Here is a 7,515-nt window from a genome sequence, read left to right as displayed (position 1 = left end):
CTGCCCGAGCCAATCTCCTGACATGAACTCCATCAAAAACCTCTGGGCCATACTCGACCGGCAAGTCAAGAAAAAAAAAACAAATTCGAAGAGCGATCTACTCCAAGTTTTGAAGCAAGAGTGGGCGAAAATCCCCCAATCTAAAATTGACGAGATGATTCTCACGATGCCCCAAAGGATCAACGAACTCCACGAAGTGAAAGGAAGATCTACTAGATGTTAATTAGATTATAAATATATCAATTCATGTGAATATGACTGAAAAATTTAATTTTTTCTGAAAAGGTGGTGTCTATTTAGTTTTGACCACGCTGTGTAGATAAATCTAAATACTTGGGCACATCTATTATAAAAACAAAAATTTAGTTTTGTGATTTTACATTTTAAGATCATGGAAAACAGAAAAGAAATTTAACTCATAGGTATAATTAAACTTTTTATTCATTCCTTTTAAAACTTATAAACAATTATTTACAAAGAATGCTCCAAATAAGAAAGCAAGCCCTTTTAAGCTATCTGTATATATGCCTAGCCAAATTAATAGAAACATCGATACATGTATCATGTTAGCCTCCTAAAGGTACTATGCACATACATGACAGCCTTCATATCGTACTTCATATGTTGTGGCATGCATTCTACAGGTCAGTATTTCCATATTACTAGTACTACCTGAAAATTGGAATGAAGAAAATATATCCAGATTGAACTTGCAGATATACATGTATAGCAAAACAATACACAATTTTAAAATATATTGTTTAATGTATTTAAAAATATAACTGTCAAACACTCGTACTTCTAATCTTTATTTCTAACAAAGAGGAGTTAAATTTTGGATTTGTAACAAATGTATAAGGCCATGAAATTAGACACATTTTACAATGAATAGGAAAGTGTTAAAATTGATGTGTGCAAAAGCAAATATAACTTTCTTGGAAGTTCTAGTGAAACATTGCACAAATGTCTTAGGTTTAAGCAATTTCATGAACAGATAAGGAAGAATGACCTATAAAAAAAATAGAAACCAACAGTTAAATATCAGTACTATTTCTAACAATACTAAATCAGTAACTTGTTCTTAAGTCTTAAGTGCAATATCAATGAAACATTTATTTTTTATGAATTTTGTTCTGAATATTCTAATATATACAATTAGATAATTAGTTGGTAATTATATTTTAGTAAATAACCAAATGTTAATATACATTTGTAATCAATGAAAATGTTATATAGTATATTTACTTAAATTGCATTCTGTTACTGTTAATATTACTGGTTTTAATGTAGGTTTGGCAGTAACAAACCTAATAAATATTAAAAATTTGATTGTTTATATAATATAAAATAATACAAAACATGTTTTGCTGAAAATAAAAAAATAAATGAATAAAGTTAGTAAAAAATATTTACTGAAACTTAGAATGGGACAGAATTTGGCACCTACATCTGCCAAATCCCATCATATAGATAGAATTTGGATGGTGGAAGTATTTGCCAGCACACTGGTTAGGCCAACTTTAACATTTAAAGTTAAATGCTTTCTTTTCATAATTTAACATAGAATTTAGAACAAGTTGTAAAAATAAGTGCATTATAGATTTAACGAGAAGCAAAATATGTATTATTCAGATATGATTAACGAGGCTGAAGATTCTGCTGATTACAAACTATAAATATTCTTATAAATGATTTTGAAGAAATTGGTGATCGGATAAATATTAAGATAGCTATTATTAACCTTAATTTTTCTCATTGTATTTGTCATAATTGGATATTTATTATCGACGTTAACCATCATTCCAATGTCAGCATGAGTTGTTCTTTATAAAGAGTGTTTAAGAAAAACATATATTTCAAATTTCAGGTACATACAAGCTTAGAAACTGTGATTACCAGTACTCTTTGATACATTGTTTAGGCAGAGGATTCATGATGAAACTTTGTAGAATGGACGGCAACTGCCTGTTGTAGAGACACAAATGTAGAGGACGACTTTCGTCTTCAGGTCCGTCTGTGTTCTAGCAGTTGTTTTGATTTGAAATTGATTATTTCAGAGGAAATAATTAATAATCAGGGGCACTCAAAGATTAAGCAACCCTTCTTCATCCCGCACTTGGATTAGAGGTATGGACTTGAATTTACGTATAAACAAAGAATGATAGGTTGATTAAAATGAAGTTTTGATAGAAAATAAACTATGTAAATATCAAGCATAAACGGCCAATATCGGACAGATGGTCCATCAGGGCGGCGGGGATATATAAATCCTATGCCAAGAATTTCATTAGAGGTGGAAGCGGGAGTACCCCGAGAAAACACACTTTCACTGGTGAGGAGCCAATCCTTTACCAGTGCCCCTTTAAAGAGAAGAAATAAGTTGGAGAGGCAAAGTGAAGTCTGGCGCTGGGGGTTGATTACAGTTTAAAGGAGTTTTGTATTCTCTTGATGTTTTCCAGGACTTTACTGGAGTTCGGGTTCAAGTTCTGGTATGGCTGTGACGGCGTGAAGTCCTCGGTGTCGTTGGTAAGTTATTCCTCAGAGTAGGTGTCGATTACAAGAGCGTTGGGTGAGTTTGACGAGGAGGGTGCAGAATGTGGAACTGGGTTGAGGGGCGGGTTGCTGGTTTGTTGATATGCGTCGTTGGTTATTGGTAGGACTGGCAGCCGAGTTTGGGTTGTCTTGTCTTGTGTTTCTGTCTCAGATGTGGGTGAAGTTTGAGTTGCTTGGTCTGATGTGATTGATTGGGTAGTAGAGTTCTGGTAGGCTGTGGTTGTCGTTCGGATGTTGTAAAACATGGGCTTGTGGTGAACTGGTAAAAGTATGGGTGGGCAAGGCTTCCAGTTTGGATTCTCTGCCTTGAAGTGATAGAATTCAAGAGAGCAGTCGTGTGTGAGAATGAAATGCAGTTAGTTTAGAAGTCGTGACAACTTTCATGAAATGAGAGGGTGAACCTGTTTTCCTGGACGTAATTCTATGAACTGGGTGGATCGTTAAGTTGGCTGTAATTTCGAGGGCTTGATGGATTTCTTCTGTGGTAAAGGATAGGTGAACGTTTCTTAGAAATACTGTGTGGAGTCTAGCATTGCCTTTGGGGGGTTGGCACGTGACGGGTGGGTTCGAAAACTAAGGGCAGCAAAGGTAACAAAGATATTTGGGTGTTCTAGGCTGGAGGAGTATCTCCTTTGCGGAGACGATGGGTGCACTCAGGAAATACGGAAATACGGGGGCTTGAGGCTTGTATCTGTGGATGAAATTGGTGAAGTCGATAATTACTGGTGGCATTGGGTAGGGGACAGTCTGCTTGCTGGCAGGAAGCATGATATCAAAATGCATCTTACCAGCTTAGCTGTAAGGCTAGGAATTTGAATTCGACCAGTCCAGTTCAGTGTATGTATGGTTTGTTGGTCTTTATATTATTCTGGTGGATTGTGTAGAGCATATTATGATTGGTGGGTTTATCCCTGTTTCTGATTGGAGGAGATATTTCTTGTAGATTCAACCAATGGTGGTCACAGCTTACTCACCTCTAATCCGGAATCTTTGTTTAGTGAAGGTTTAATTGTGTTAATATAAAATGATTCTTTAATTTTTCTTGTCTTCCAAAATCTGTCTGTGTCGATGATTCAAGTTTTTTCCTAGTTTATTTTGTGTCCATTTCACTGAATTTTGTGTTTTCTTGTACTGAGTACTGTAATGAGTCTTGTACTGCCTTTATGTTTTTTTCATTATTGTCGCGAGTCATCTTCCCGTTTCTTCAATGTATGTTACGTTGCAGGAACACGGAATTTCACAAATAACGTAGTTTGTCTTCCTCATTGGTAGGATGCTGTTTGTTTTTCACCAGAATTGACCTTAATGTCTTGTAGAATTTCCGCCGGACTTCTATGTTGAATTTCTTGGCTATACAAGGAGAAATTCTACGAACAAACAGATGGCATCACAACAAACCAGTAACTTGTCTGAACTTACTCCCTTCCCGCCCATCAGCCCAGATCCACATTCCGCCCCCTCTTCGTCAAACTTCTCCAGTGCTCTGGTTATCGACATTTCCGTCGACCACGACATACCCGATGAACCTTTCCGTGCTTTCCTCCCAACTACCAACGATACCAAGGACTTCACTTTGGCAAAACCATATCTGAACCTGGACTCGAACTCTAGTAAATTCCTGACAAACATACGAAAAAATCCGAAACTCCATTTAGCATTAATTAACTCCCAGCATCAGCCTTCACTTTGCCTCTCCAACTTATTTCTTCTCGCTAACTGGGCAATGATAACGATTGGCTCCTTACCAGTGAAAGTGGGTTTTGTCGGGGTGCTCCCCCCCCACACACACATCAAATTCTTGGCATAGGACCATCTGTCCGAGATCGGCCGTTTATTAAATTTCCGTCCAGTTAACTTATCATACTTTGCTCATTCAACCTATACTTCAACTCAAGCCTGTACCTCTAATCCACGAGCGGGCGAAGGAGGATTGCTTAATCTTCGAGCGCCCCCGATGATCAATTATTTCTGCTGAAGTAATTAATTTCACATAAAAACAACTGTCATGACACACACACACTGACCTGAAGACGAAAGGCGGGAGACTTTCGAAACGTCGTCCTCTACACTTGTGTCTCTACAAAAGGCAGTTGTCGTCCATTCTACAAAGTTTCATTGTGATTACCAGTGTTTATCAGTTAGGTTTTTTTATAATAAATGCAAATTACGCAACCATATATCAAATAATAGGTTTCCATGTGGAATTAAAGATTGTGACAAATATATATAAATTACAATGCCTTTTGTATTAATTTTACAACTTATCATAGGAACAGAGAAAAGATACTATAAAAATAAGAAGAAAGTGGACATAGCAGGTGGAACTCACTGGATATGAATTTAGTTTTTTCTGTTGTGGAATTATCTGCTCACTTTAAGTACCACACTTCTTTAGGCGATGAAATTCCCCGCCCGTTTTATAATTGGACAAAAAATATTTGATTAAATTATTCTTTACTGCATATATTTCAAGAGTTCATCTCTCATGTATATAAATTGATCTCAAAAGTGATTTTTTTTTGGTTCAAAGAATACTTGTGCCAAAACTGGTAAGAATGGTACCACATACACCACTAAACCATGTTTTTGGATAACCAGAAAACACAGCATTAGGTTTTCTTAGTGATAGTGACAATGAGGAATATGATAACATGTCAAGTATTGACTTGTTTATCAAAAAAATATAACACTATTCTTTCAGAAACTAAAAGCAAAGTTACTAATATCATCTTCAACTGTACCTCCAAGTGAAAACAAGAGGGAAATACTCAATCCTTTTAGGCAGGATTAGATTATATAAACTTTGGAAACTTGTTCATTTTATAGGTTGCAAATTGATTATATTCAGTTGGTGGTGTTGTGCAAGAAAAAAGATATGAGTTTTGTCAAGAAAGGGTGTTTGAACCAATATTAAAAGATTTGTAAGATATTGAAAGCATTGGTGTTTAAGAGTGTAGAATGGCTATTAAATGCAATGTTGCTATTCTTGGAGGGAACTTAAGCAACCATTTCACTGGAAGTTTCACTGAAAATTTTAGTTATTCTTTGTAGGTACTGTAAAAAAAAACACGTGATGTTTTAGAAAAGTTTTACTTACAATGTGTGTTTGAAGAAGTAATTCAGTTTGACCTGGCATTATATTATACCTAAGGTATTTTTGTGAAAATAAAAAAAATGGTTTTCATTGCAACAGTTGAACAGTATGATAAAATAATTTACTTACGTGGGTAATGATTCAAATTGAAATTAGTAGAAAGCTGCTCAATCATGGTGTTTGTTGAGGCTTCTACCACTGATAATGTAAGATAAGATTACTCTGATCCAGTTTGGCTGTTTTACCTTAGATGAAAAAATAGTTGAGATTGTTTGTTCTCCAAGACTAAATAAAGATTATATGAAAACATTGATAGAATAATATATGAAAATGAAAACAGAACATCATAACATCACTTTATATTACATTATCCATTGTTAGCCTTTAATTATGGTTCATTAACAAGGTTATAGACTCTTCGATTCAAAGAAAAGCAGAACTACTTTAAGAGGTGTGCACATTATTTACAGAATTTTATTAATATTACACACACTATGTCACAAAAGCATTAATCTTTACAAGCCTTTCTTGGTGCTGAAAACACTGTTATAATGAATAAATAAATACCATGAATTTTCATGCGTCACTGTATTATTGTAAAAGTGTAGTGAAAACTACTCACAAGTTAAATTGTAACTCATCTGTCTTGGTAAGTGACCAGGTAACATATAAAGGGACTTCTTATAAAAATATATTAGTAGCCCTAAATGAAAATAATAAACTCATCTTTGAAAAAATTATGTTTGTTTTATTACATCTTCAGAACCCGTATTTTATTGTTAAGATGTTTCACCAAATATCACTGATGATTTGAAGTTGTGCTCTTTAGAAAACACAAAGTTCACAAAACGTCTAGATGCTCCTGTGGTATAGGAATGAGTTACAAATTGGGGGTGCTTGGCTAGACGTAATAATATAAATTACGGTTGCTATATAAATCAAATATGTAAAAGTGGAAGTGCTGCAGTATTCACGGTTCTGATGTAAATAACCGTATAGAGTACTTATTACCCTACAATGTGCAAGCACAAATTTTGCTTCCATTGAGACATTATTTATTATAAAGTAAACACCTAGCCGATAATTTACAGGCCATTATATGTGAAGAGAGCTTCCAAATATATATTTGTTTGTGATTAAGCACAAAGCTACACAATGGGCTATCTATGCTCTGCCCACCACTTGTATCGAAACCCGATTTCTTGCGTTTTAAGTCCTCCGTAGACATACCGCCGTGCCACTGGGGGGGCTCCGTATATACATCTCCACTGCTTTGCCACAACTTAGTGATGAAAAAGGAAGTGTTTGTAGAAGCTACTGATTTGGAAGGTGTTTTATTACTAATACAAATTAGAAAGTTTATTTCTTGGTATAAGAATGTTGGTAAGTAAATCTTACATTCGTTAAAATCTCTGAACTTTCATGGGATTAAATACTTAACTCTTTGGTGTCTGTGTTAAAATGAAGAGTAATATTTATGCATAACAATGTCTCATCTGCATAAATGTTATGTATGGCTATGTCGCAATTTTCAGTGTAATATGTGAATATTTAAAGACTTGGTGTTAAAATTCTTATAATATATGTAACATTTATATACCTATTGTTCTTTTGTTACCCATTAATATTACTATGTGATAAAATTTGTGTTACGTATTTAAAAGTTCTTTACTAATATGTTGTGTACTAGTTAATTTTAGCAAAAAAAGAATTAATTATGGAACCATTATGTATGTACCGTAATTTTCCAAATATAATATGCATTAAAATCTTTACGTACAAAGAGTAAAAGTTGCCTTATCACCATAAATAATACATACCTAGACTTTTGCATTACTGCGGTCAAAGTAACCCTTTTATGACAAAAA

At 34.5% G+C, this 7,515-nt stretch overlaps 1 long non-coding RNA gene across 2 annotated transcripts in view; it reads right to left on the bottom strand.

Annotated features, from left to right (window-relative positions):
- Positions 1-423: 423 nt before the first annotated feature.
- LOC111086310 overlaps positions 424-7,515 on the bottom strand; it is a 9,939-nt gene continuing 2,847 nt past the window's right edge. The window contains exons 4-5 of one of the 2 annotated variants that reach the window (XR_002611038.1): positions 5,777-5,932; positions 424-672 (exon numbers count right to left, since the gene is read on the bottom strand). This is a non-coding gene — a long non-coding RNA (uncharacterized LOC111086310). The remainder of the gene's footprint in view (positions 673-5,776; positions 5,933-7,515) is intronic. The other variant, XR_002611037.1, reaches the window with a different exon arrangement.

Source organism: Limulus polyphemus, unplaced genomic scaffold (genome assembly GCF_000517525.1).
Source record: "Limulus polyphemus unplaced genomic scaffold, Limulus_polyphemus-2.1.2 Scaffold1011, whole genome shotgun sequence".
Lineage (NCBI taxonomy): Eukaryota > Metazoa > Arthropoda > Merostomata > Xiphosura > Limulidae > Limulus > Limulus polyphemus.
This window is presented reverse-complemented; position numbering and strand designations above follow the sequence as displayed.